The sequence below is a fragment of the Lycium barbarum genome, chromosome 5 (assembly GCF_019175385.1).
Source record: "Lycium barbarum isolate Lr01 chromosome 5, ASM1917538v2, whole genome shotgun sequence".
Classification (NCBI taxonomy): Eukaryota; Viridiplantae; Streptophyta; class Magnoliopsida; order Solanales; family Solanaceae; genus Lycium; species Lycium barbarum.
In genome coordinates, this window is record NC_083341.1 from 60,274,696 (window position 1) to 60,287,621 (window position 12,926).

A 12,926-nucleotide genomic window follows, 5' to 3' on the forward strand; every position below is an offset into this window, starting at 1 on the left:
TGTTATTTTATGATATTATATATAAAGTCGCTAAATAATTTTCTCGTAACAAATAAATCATTTACATTTACCTAAATATCATACAAAATGTCTTTTTTATTTTCTCCTAATAATTTTTTTTGATACTTAGGAAAGGTGAGTAATTTTTCGGTTACAAAAATTGGTCTAATGAATAATTTTCTATTACAAAACATAGGTTAGAAACTTTTGTGACACTTATGTTAAATTGAGTGGTCTTCCAGCGCAAAAACTAATTAACGATTTTCTCTGATAAGGTCAAAGTTAAGTAGACCATCTATAAAATAAAGAGTGAGCAGAAAGAAATTACAAAGTGTCAAGATTTGATTAAGTCAAAAAAAAAAAATAGAAAAGAAACAAACACTAGCAAGAACAAGTTCATTAGAGAAGGCAAAGGATTTAGTGGAGCTAATCCTTTCCAACTTACCAGGGGTTCTAGGGAGTGGTGGTTTTTGGTTTTCCATTTTCTTCAATAGGAAGAGAGAGAGAGAGAGAGAGAGAGAGAGAGAGAGAGAGAGAGAGAGAGAGAGAGAGAGAGAGAGAGAGAGAGAGAGAGAGAGAGAGAGAGAGAGAGAGAGAGAACTTTCAGTTATGGTATTGGTTTGGTTTAGAGCTTAACAAATACTTGATAACGTTTCCTTATGCATGTTTTAGTTTTAATTTAAATAGTTTTACCAACTGTTATTGTGTTGGTTTTGGTTTATGAATTTTTATTTTACCCTTTTTTACTCATTTTATTATTGCGAAAAATATAGACAGTAGAAAGGTAGGACATATTATACATCTAGTAGATGAAATGACTGATACAGAAGATATATTAAAAAATTCTATTTTTTTTATAGCTCAAGTCATAGGTGTGGATATATGCATGTCATAATCCAAAATTAAAGGATTGTCACAAATACTTGATGAGCATTTTATTCATCAACTTGCCGATAAAATTCCTCATAATTTAAGTTACTCAATGAAAGCACACATCATTCAAATGGCTTTGGGCGGCCCTACCGTCATTTTAATTTTGACTCATGGGGTTGCTATTCTGTCTCTTTCAATTACTAATTTTTCACATTATTTTTTCCTTTTATTATATTGCTAGTTACTACGCACATGTATTGCACGTATATAAATATCTTGTCAATTATGATAAAATTTGTATCTAGAAAAAGCTATTTTTCTTAGATATATTCATATTCTAAGAACGTCCCTAACAAACATGATTTGCTTCTATAACTTATTTGTGTAATAACCCTCGACTTCGAGTTAAGATTAGAAGAGCTCGACACGGTAAGTAGGTCGTATCGTAAAGTATTTGAGTCATATGTTAGTCATACGTCAAGGTTGGAAGTATAACGGGTTGCGATTAAGAAGTCGACTAAGTTTCTTTGAAAGTTAAAATTTGAAATCCATTAGTATATGATCATTTTCCTCGGGGCATTACTCCCAACATGCTTGGAGTTACGGCGTGATCCACCTACCAAATTGAAGGTTTATGAATCTAGTTTCTGACGCTACAAATCGTTTTCGGATATGATGTCAGCGTAAAAAATTATGCGCGATTTATCACGAAAATGCGCGGCTACCAAAAGGCAGAATTAGGATACAACACCAACTAGCTTCACTTATGTTCTTCACCTATTTGTTTCACATATATGCTTCACCTACTAGCTTAAGAAAGGTGGAGGCCATATAAGGCCAAGTTGATCTATTCCTTACCATTTTCATCCTCTTTCCTTATAGATCAGCCCAAGGCCGACCCTCTTTCCTCGCAAGATTCCCAAGATTGATTTTCTCTTCTTCAAGCTTCAAGGTAAGTTGATGCTAAGCTTTTATAGATCAGCCCAAGGCTGACCCTCTTTCCTTGAAAGTTTCCTAAGACTGATTTTCTCTTCTTCAAGCTTCAAGGTAAGTTGATGCTAAGCTTAAATTAGGGTTCTTCTTCCCCGTTAATCATATAGTGCTTGTATTGATTTTTCTCCTATTGTAGTTGTTCAAGGTTTACTTTGGTGAAGTAAAGTAAGGAAATCATAGGGTTTTTGCAGCTAAGGTTAGACTTCTCGTCTATGATCATCTGTGAGCTTGTATGAGTGTTAGAATCATGTTTCTGACAAGAACTCACGGGACGGTGATCGGAAGCCGTGATTTCAAGTTAAATTAGTTATGTAAAGTGATTTAAGGATTGTTTTCTTGTGTTATGGAGTTCGTGAAGGGTTCATAGCTCATATTGAGCTTGTATGTAATTAAAAGGATGAGTGTGGAGTACACCATTGAATTATAGCCTCTGGAGCACGTCGCTCTTCAATTGCTTGACGATATTGTTTGTATAGTTGTAGTATACCGTTGGGCTATTGTTATGTAGATACTAGCCCCATCTTAAATAGGTTTAGCATCTATTGGAAGGATGACTCGTCGTAGTCATTCGAAGAGTGAACTAAGGCATGTAAGGCTATTTATTATTTTGTGGCTACGACATAACTTCCAGCTTATTGTTTCACATGTATGAGCTATAGAGTCTAAGGATTATGAAAGCATGTCAATTCCCTGTTATTAGTGTTATGAGTCGAATAAGAGACATGTTGCGTACTTATGAATCAACACTGCATACAATTCTTCCACTCCTAGGATCAAGTTTCAAGATTACAGTTATGTGGTTACTGTACCTTATGTAAGATTAATCATATCAACAGCCTTAGGTGATCGTTGATGGGGTATAGTTCCTATTTAAGATAAATCGTATTGATTACTTCTAGATTACCATTATTGAGTTGTAGATCGTTACTTAAGTTGAATCATAGAGCAGTAAGAATGTATATCTATATTGTATTCCTCTTCTGTCGACTTCCTATCATATGTTTCCTTTCCTATATGAATTTTTTTGGAAAGCAAACATTGTTTTAATACTAAAGTAATAATTACAAAACCAAGCAGCAGCTGACCTCCCATTTCTCAAAATTTAAAAAACCTACAACTATTGAACTTAGAACAATAAAACCCTATCATTCTATGCATTCCTATTACAAGCATACTTCCATTCAACTACATCTAACGATGACAATCAACATAACACAAAGACAGCCCAAACATAATAGAAGATAAACAACAGGGCACAACCTACTTAGGAACCACAATCTTGGTATGTGAATCAAAGTATCCAGTGGTCATCTCTAGTTCGGCATATCTTGTGACACTGGAAGTCACCACTCTAGAATCTGAGATTGTTCCCCTCCACATAATAAATCTGACCACTGCAAACACACAACTAACTATTGCTCCTCGACCTGTCTTCTTCCTTACCTATTTACACGCCCATTGTATGCCATCCTTCCAGTTGCCTATGGACCTTTAAAATGACAACCAAAGTAGCAACCTGCTCCATAAACCATTAGTAACATAAAAAGCAAAAAACAAATGGTCTAGAGTCTCTACTGCAGCATCACAGAAAATACACTCCATCGGAACATGAATCCTAATCTTGAGCGGTATGTCAACTGTGGCCAGTCTTCTCCAAGCAACTACCTAGAAGATAAATTTGTGTCTTGGGCGGATATTTTGATGAAGTGTGATAATCTTCCATGTTACTTTCTGGTGTTGGGGCATGAGGCAAAGATACAGATCTTTATATAGAACCTACCCTGAACAACCATAGCATTTAGCTTGTCAGTAAGAGTACCTTGCAAAGACTATGCCTGTATTGATAATATCTCTTTTAGTCTAAAATTTTCCGTATCATCCAAGTAGCATTTACTGGGATAACACAAGATTCCATTGTTTCTCCCTTCATATAATATTCATTCACCCATTTTTATCCATAAGCAATCTTTCTTGCTATTAAAAGCCCATGGTTGTTTCAAGATAGCAACATGATTCCAATGTAGCAAGTTCAGTATGTTCTGGCCCCCTGCAGCTCTTAGAAAACACATATTTTCCCAAGATACCAGGGATTTCCTTGAGTTGGAAATAGATCTTTCCATAAGAAGGTTCCACATATGTTGTCAATCATATTTAATATCCTTTTTGGAAGCGCAAAGATTTGTGCCCAATAGGTTTGAATACCAAATTTCACTGACTTTATCAGTTGAGTTCTTCCCGCATAAGACAAGAGCTTTGCTGACCAACATCTTATTCTTTCTGTGATTTTCTCCGCTAAAGGTAAGCATTGAGAAATGATAAGAATTTTTTAGTACAAGGGAAACCCTAAATATTTGAAAGGAATTTCCCCTCTCTGGATCCCAACATTTCCAGTATTTCTTATTCTAGAGTTGGAGTAACACCTGACATGTAGATGAAACTTTTTATCACTATTCGCTTCTAATACAGAAGCAGCCGAGAACCTCTGAAATTCCCTTTGTAGTAACTGGATTCACCTCTACTTTGCAAAACATTAACATGTCATCTGCAACGCATATATGCACAACTCTCAGTTTCTTGCACCTTGGATGAAACTGAAAGTCGCTCTATTGCTTTAGTAGAGTCAGTTCCCTTTGGAGATATTCCTTGGAATTCACAAAGAGGTAGGGGGACATTGGATCCTCATGTCTTATCCCTCTCTTCCCTTGAAATAGTGTGGACAACCCATCATTTAGGACCAGGGAATAAGAGACAAAAAAAAAAGGCATTCCATTACCTAGAGTATGAAGTTGTATGGAAACCCCAATGTTGCAAGCATACTTTTAGAAAAACTCAATTCCATGGAGTCATAAGCATTTTTCAAATCTACCTTCATTACACATCTTGAAGACAACCCCTTTCTGGAATACCCAATTCAACACCTCATGACTAAAAATAATGTTATCTATGATACTTTTACCCTCAATAAATGAAGATTGTGAAGGACTAACTATGTGACTAATAACCCTTTTATCCTGTTTGTCAAGACTTTGGAACAGTGGTGCAGCAGGCTAGGGGTCTATAGTTTTTAATATGGGTAGGGGATAAAACTTTTGGCACAAGGGTTACAGCAGTTCAACTAAAGGCTCTGAGAAACCTTCTAGTGACAAAAAAATTCCTTCACAACACTTATAACAATATGTTTAATTGTCACGCCCCAAATATGGAGTGGCGTGACCGGCAGTCGATGCCAAACTAGGCCCGAGCGAACCACTCTAAGTCTGAAACTCTGGGAAGTAACCCCCAACTTAAATCGATAAGGCCTACCTGCACACAAACAATACCAACAAGCCGACGAGTCCGCAATCTGGATATATATATTAAATACTGACTATCTCGTCTAAACTGGGCACACACACCAAAAATATATATATACACAACTGAGCAAGCCGACGAGGCTGCTATGATCGTACAAGCCGACCAGGCTATCACACAGACACACTATATACGAGACTCGTCTATAAGCCTCTAAGGAAAGTATGACTGTATCATGGTCGGGACAGGGCCCCGGCCCATACAATCTGTCATAAAAAAAGGGAGAGACTCCAAAGACCTAGCAACTCCGAACAAAAAGGGAGCTCACTAATCAGCTGATATCAGTTCCTGCCTACTGGAAAGGTCTATCAGTCTGTCGATCTGTACCTGCAGGCATGAATGCAGCGCCCCCGGCAAAAGGGACGTCAGTACGAAACAATGTACCGAGTATGTAAGGCAAAAGATAACTGAAACTGAACTGAAAAAAAAATACAATCTTGAAGCCAAAGAATGCCCAGAATGCCTCTCTGACCTGTCTCAAATGAAATGCAATGCAATAGTATCATATATCTAACTGACCAAGTGGCCAGGCAACTGTAAAATCTCACTGACCAAGTGGCCAGGCAATCCGTCTCACTGACCAAGTGGCCAGGCAATCCGTCTCACTGACCCATAGGCCAGGCAATCGGTCTTACTGACTCGTGGGCCAGGCATGTCTGTCTTACTGACCCGTGAGCTAGGCATGTCTGTCTCACTGACCCATAGGCCAGGTATGTTTATCTTACTGCCCCATAGGCTAGGTATGTTTATCATGAATATGCCGAAAACATTGATACGGTAACATGTCTCTCTATAAACTCAAGGACATAAGGAGGGGATATGATCCCTCAGAAAGAATAACATAACACTCGGAAACTATGCAACAATATGACAAGCTCTACGTTGACAAATCTCTAGCCATAAGGTTCATTACGCCCTTACCATATATGGGATCATACCAAGAAAAGAACAAACAACCTTAACATACCTGAAGCTTACTTCTCGACTTTCCAACCTACTTCTTGTCTTGCAATCTACATAAGATCATTCATAGTCACGTAATCTACATATAAAACCATTCATACTATTGTTAAGCTTATCGTCATATGCTTGTCTTAAGCGTTCAAATTAATTCCTTTTAGAATCTGCCGAAATTCGGACAGCATCTCCCCTATTTATATCCCTAGCCCAACAACAACACTAACATCAACAACATCATCATCAATACCAAAATACTCCATAAAACATCCCACACGATGTTTATCCGATTTCACAACCAGCTAATTCATTATACGACTATTTAATAGCCCTATCTTCGTAAGTAAACCTAAATAAATATTATTAAGGAGAGATTCATACCTTGTTCTTACTAGAACAACAATATCTTCAATATCCACCTTGAATTCAAGCTAAGATCCACCGCAATACGATACGATAATCACAACTATACGCTACCTGAGCCTCGATTAATACTCCGCTACTCAAAATCACTCCAATCCCTCAATTTTTATGACACACACCCCCCTATATATATGTTGAGATTTTTGGGGAATTATTTGGGGGGAAAATAAGGGTTTTTACTCTTATATTTAAAAAAGGGAAAAGGGTAAAAAATACCTGTCTACTTCGGAAAAAGGCTAAAAATATCCTCCGAACTTATTTTGGGTCAAAAATACCCCTCCCATCCTTAAAATTTTCAAATATGCCCCTGCCTTGATGGAAATTATCCCCCAAAATAACCCGAAATCATTTTTTAAAACCGCTCCATCATTTAATCCCGACCCAACTAAATAATAACCCATAAGATCCCCTTATTCCCCCAATATGTAGGTTTGAAGTTTGAGGGAATTGGGGGAATAAGGGGATCTTATGAGTTATTATTTAGTTGGGTCGGGTTTAAATGATGGAGCAGGTTTAAAAAAATGATTTCGGGTTATTTTGGGGGATAATTTCCATCAGAATAGGGGTATATTTGAAAACTTCAAGGATGAAAGGGGTATTTTTGACCCAAAATAAGTTCTAAGGATATTTTTAGCCCTTTTTCCAAAGTAGAGGGGTATTTTTTACCCTTTTCCCTTTAAAAAATGCTTTGCGCGTTTGCGCAGCCTTGGGGCGCATTCCCGCAGAGTTGCTCAGTGCTCCTCTGCGCATTCGCGCCATTCCCAGGCGCGTTCCCCTAGGGTTAATCCCTGCTCTGGCAGTCCATCTTGAAATGCTCATAACATTTGATTCCAATGTCGAATCGACGCGCGGTTTGTTGCGTTGGAAACTAGACTTCCTAAACTTCAATTTGGGATTTTGTTTCAATTCAAAACTCCTGGTATACTAGGAGATATTCCTTTCTCAAGTTAGGACAAAATTACCGTACGAAACCTTTCCCATCCTTTCTCCAAAGTTCCGACAAACTTAATTTCCTTCATTCCCTTGTTCTCTAATCCTTCCATGGCCTATTACATGAACTTAAACCCTCATAACCATAAGATAGGCGCACATAACCTTATATATCCTAGAAAATAACTCCAGTGTCTACTATTGAGAAATTAACACCTAACGAATCTCAACATATAAAACCACGAGGTGTAACATTCCTCTCCTCTTAGAAACATTCGTCCTTGAATGTTAAACTTTTAGGAATTCTATGAAAATTTCACCAGAGTTTCCCCTGTAACTGTACCACTATCATCTTATCACAACAACCCAAAATATACAGTGCCTCACAGGGCTCCAACAACAACAACAATAATGGCTCCACACGACCAAGGAACTAAAAGAAGGAAAGCGTTACGCACCTGAAGACAATGGTGTCTTTGTCTGCACTTCTTCTGGGAGTGGAAACAAATGTGGGTACCTAGACTTCATGTCTTCCTCAGCTTTCCAAGTCATTTCTTCCCTATTATTGTTTCTCCATAGAACTTTACCTGAAGCTACATCTTTAGTTATTAGCCTCCGAACTTGTCTGTCCAGGATTGCAATGGGAACTTCTTCGTAGGATAATTGTTCAGTGATCTAGACATCATTCACAGGTACAACTCTAGAAGGATCTCCAACACACTTATGAAGCATTGACACATGAAAGACTGGATGGACTATCTCCAATTCTGAGGATAGATCTAACTAATAGGCTACTTGGCCCACTTTATGTACAACCTTGTAAGGTCCAATGTATCGAGGGCTAAGTTTTCCCTTTTTGCCAAATCTCATAACGCCTTTCATAGGCGATACCTTCAGGAATACCCAATCATTCACTTGGAACTCCAAGTCTTGTCGACGATTATCCGCATAAGACTTCTGTCGACTTTGGGCTGTTAATAATCGATCCTGAATAAGCTTAACTTTCTCCACCGCTTGCTGGATTAAATCTGGCCCTACTAATTTCATCTTTCCCACTTCAAACCATCCAATTAGTGATCTACACTTTCACCCATATAGAGCTTCATACGGGGTCATCTGAATACTGGAATGGTAACTATTGTTGTATGCAAACTCAATAAGCGACAAATGATCACCCCAATTACCTCCAAAATCTAGCACACATGCCCTTAATATATCTTCAAGGGTTTGAATAGTATGCTCAGTCTGTCCGTCTGTTTGGGGGTGAAATGTTGTGCTAAGATTCACCTGAGTCCCCAAACCCTCCTGAAAGGATCTCCAAAAGTTAGCCGCAAACTGCATACCCCTATCAGAGATAATGGATACAGGAACACCATGAAGTCGGACTATCTCCTTAATATAAATCTTCGCAAAAATCCTTGGCAGAGTAAGTAGTCCTGATAGACAGAAAATGTGCTGATTTTGTTAGTCTATTAACAATTACACATATAGAATCAAACCTACACTGAGACCGGGGTAAGCCTAAAATAAAATCCATATTAACTACTTCCCACTTCCTAGTCGGAATCTCCATAGCCTGCAATCATCTGCCGAGCTTCTGATGTTCAAGCTTCACCTGTTGACAATTAGGACACTGAGCTACGAATACTGCTATATCATTCTTCATTCCATTCCACCAATAAACCTTTTTGATGTCGCGGTACATCTTTGTTGACCCTGGATGGATAGAATAGCGGGAGAAATGAGCCTCCGCCATAACCTTCTAACGTAACCCTACAACATCGAGAACACTTAACCTACCTCGATACTTGAGGACTCCATCTCCATTAATCCCGAATAGTGATTTCTTCTTTTGCGGAGCTGTATCCTTGTAATGGGTCAATGAAGTGTCTTCATACTGATGCTTTTTCATCTCGGCTACTAAGGATGTTGTTGTTGTAGTTTGTATAGTAACTCCTACATCTCCTGAATCTATCACTCTGACCCCCAAATTGGCTAACTGAAGAAGCTCATGAGCTAACTCTCTTTTTCCAGCCCGCAGGTATGCTAAACTACCCATAGATTTGCGGCTGAGGGCATCTGCTACCACATTCGCCTTCCCTGGGTGGTACAAAATATCAACATCATAATCATTCAGCAATTCTAACCACCGCCTCTGCCGTAGGTTTAACTCCTTCTACTTGAAGATGTACTGAAGACTCTTATGATCTGTATAGATGTCAACATAAACGCCATATAAGTAATGTCTCCAGATTTTAAGTGCATGAATCATGGCTGCTAACTCTAGGTCGTGAATCGGGTAGTTCTTTTTGTGCTTCCTGAGCTGTCTGGAAGCGTAAGAAATCATCTTGCCGTGCTTCATCAATACGCAACCCAATCCGACTATCGAAGCGTCACAATAGACAACATAACCCTCGGATCCCTCTGGGAGCGCCAGAACTAGTGCTGAAGTCACCTATCCTTCAATTCTTGAAAACTCCGCTCACAAGCATCTGTCCATGGGAACTTAGCTGCCTTTTGGGTCAATTTCGTCAATGGGGCCGAAAGATAAGAGAAGCCCTCCATAAATCTCCTGTAATACCCTGTTAAACCCAGAAAACTACGAACCTCTGTCCAAGTCTTCACAGCCTCTATCTTCTGAGTATCCACTTTTATGCCCTCCTTTGAAACGATATGCCCTAGGAAAGCTACAGAGTTTAGCCAAAATTCACATTTGGAGAATTTCGCATACTTCTTCTGGTCCCGAGGGACCTCGAGTACCGCACGCAAATGATCTGCATGCTCAGCCTCTGATCGAGAATAAACCAGAATGTCATCAATAAATACTATCACGAATAGATCTAAGAAGGGTCTGAATATGCTATTCATCAATCCTATGAACATTGCTGGCACATTAGTCAACCCGAAAGACATAACAAGAAACTTTAAACGACCATATCTAGTCCTAAATGCTGTCTTCGGAATGTCCTTCCCTCTGATCCTGACCTGGTGATAACCTGACCTCAAGTCTATCTTCGAGAAATATCCAGCACCCTGCAGTTGATCAAATAAATCATCTATCCTCGGGAGTGGATACTTATTCTTAATCTTCACCTTATTCAACTGCATGTAGTTGATACATATCCGTAGCAAACCATCTTTCTTTCTTACGAACAATACTGGGGCTCCCTACGGAGACGTACTAGGTTGGATAAAGCCCTTCTCCATTAGATCCTTCAACTCAACAGGGGCCATCCTATAAGGAGGGATGGATATCGGCTGAGTACCCGGTAGTTGATAAGTTGGTATTTTACCAACTTATCTCTTCTTTAATCTTATATTTTTGCTATGTTTGCTTGAGAAAATAGTGCATTTAATATCATTTACATCTATTTTACAGTTTTATGTGATTTAAAAGTGATCGGAAGAAACCAAGTGAAAATAAAGTCAAAAAGAGGTCAAATTGGAAAGATTTGCAAAACTGTCAAAACTGGACAGTTTTGCAAAAACGGGACAGATTCGCAAAAAACGGGCAGAATTGCAAATCTGAAATATGAGGCATAAAAGAGAGGCTTAGGGCAAAAACATTATCATCTTTGGCACAACACACAAGTTCTTGGAGGCTAGGGTTCATCACTAACACCTTGGAAGAGAAGATTTGGAAGCACCCAATGAGAAATTCTTTACCCATTTCTTCTACTCTTGCTTTGTATTGAATATTTATGTGTGTAGTATTTCATTTCAATACTTGAACCTTGTTTATGGAAGTATATATTGTTTAAGTTTGGATTGAATCTCTTGTTTTGCTTATGTGTTGAATGATTTTATTCCTAATGAAGTGGGTTATTGTTTCTTTAATTAATCTTATTTTGAATGATTCTTAAGGGAGTAGCTAACCCTAAGACTTGCCCATTTATTTCGATTTAAACTTGGAAGAGGCAAACTCGGGATTGGGAAAGATTAATTAACAAGAATTTTGGGTGTTAACCCTCATCTAATGGAAATCGACCTAGGGATAGGCGACACCACTAGTAGCCATATTCGAGTGTTCTTAATGCTCCTAATTGCTTTAGAGATATTCAATTAGGTAGTCTAGTTAGTCTTCGGAAGAAGCTAATTTAGAGTCATTATCCGAGGCTAAGTAATATAAACTCACCATTATTTGTAAATCATGAAGTACATTGGATCGTTACTTGAGCGTAGTTTCCCTTGTATCCATGTTTGTGGTCATTGATCATTTTACTTGCTTTCTAGGTTAGTTTACATTTTTGCATTAGTTATAATTTTCTCCAAAACCAAAATATTATCCATCGTTTGGCTTTAGCTATTATTGGTGAAAATTCCTACTTTTCCTAATCGCCTACATATTGTTCTCTATGGGATTCGACCCCGACTCATAGTTGGGTAATTATATTTGCATACGACCGTGCCCATTCTAATTAATAGGGTGGATTTGGACGTTATCAAAAATGGCGCCGTTGCCGGGGAACAATTTGGCGTATTTGGTTTAGTTTGGGATTTAAGCTAATTTGCTTAGGTCCAAACTTTCTTTGCTTTATTTTATCTTAAAAAAAAAAAAAAAAAAAAAAAAAAAAAAAAAAACTGATCAGTTTTTGCAAAACTGTAAAACTGTCCAGTTTTTATTTCTGCAAAACTGTCCAGTTTTTGCTTTTGCTAAAAAAAATAAAAAAAAACAAAAAAAAAAACAATGGCATCTTGTAATGAAAATGGGTCGGATGGAAGTTGTTCATACTTTGATGACCCTTGTCCCTATTGTGGAGGACCTCACTCTTGGCAAAATTGTTTAAAGTCTCCCGGGGGAGGATTGTGCGCACAATCTCAAACCCATGAGTGGAGCATATGTGATAGATGTGGTGGTCAAAATGGCCATTGGGCTAATTGTGCTTATGTGTCCTTCCCTTCCCCGAACCCCCACTATGACGATTCTACTTTTTGTTGTGATAATGATAGGGAAATAGAAGTGGAAGAAGTTGAGAATGGACAAAATGGAGAGTTCAAGCTCATGATGGAATGCCTACTTAAAGAAGGAAATGAAAAGCAAAAAGCCTTGGAGGAGTGCTTGGAAACTAGTCTCCAAAATGACTTGATGAATGAATACAAAAATCTTCCGTGGGCATTTGATCAAAATCAAGAAGAATTCTCAAATGCTCAATATGAGGAGAGAATGCCCATGTTGGAGGCCAATCATGAAAATGAGGAATCAAGAATTGAAAATCCTCCAAACGAATCTATTTTCATTAGAGATGCCAAAGAAGAAAAGAAATTAGAGTCAACCGTTGTCTTGAGAAAAATGGTGGAAGTTGACTCTAGTTTGGGGGAAAATGAGAATGTCAAAATCCGGAAAAGTTTGCAAATCGGGAGGTTGAAGTCTCACTCCAAGCATTTTTCAACATTGGATT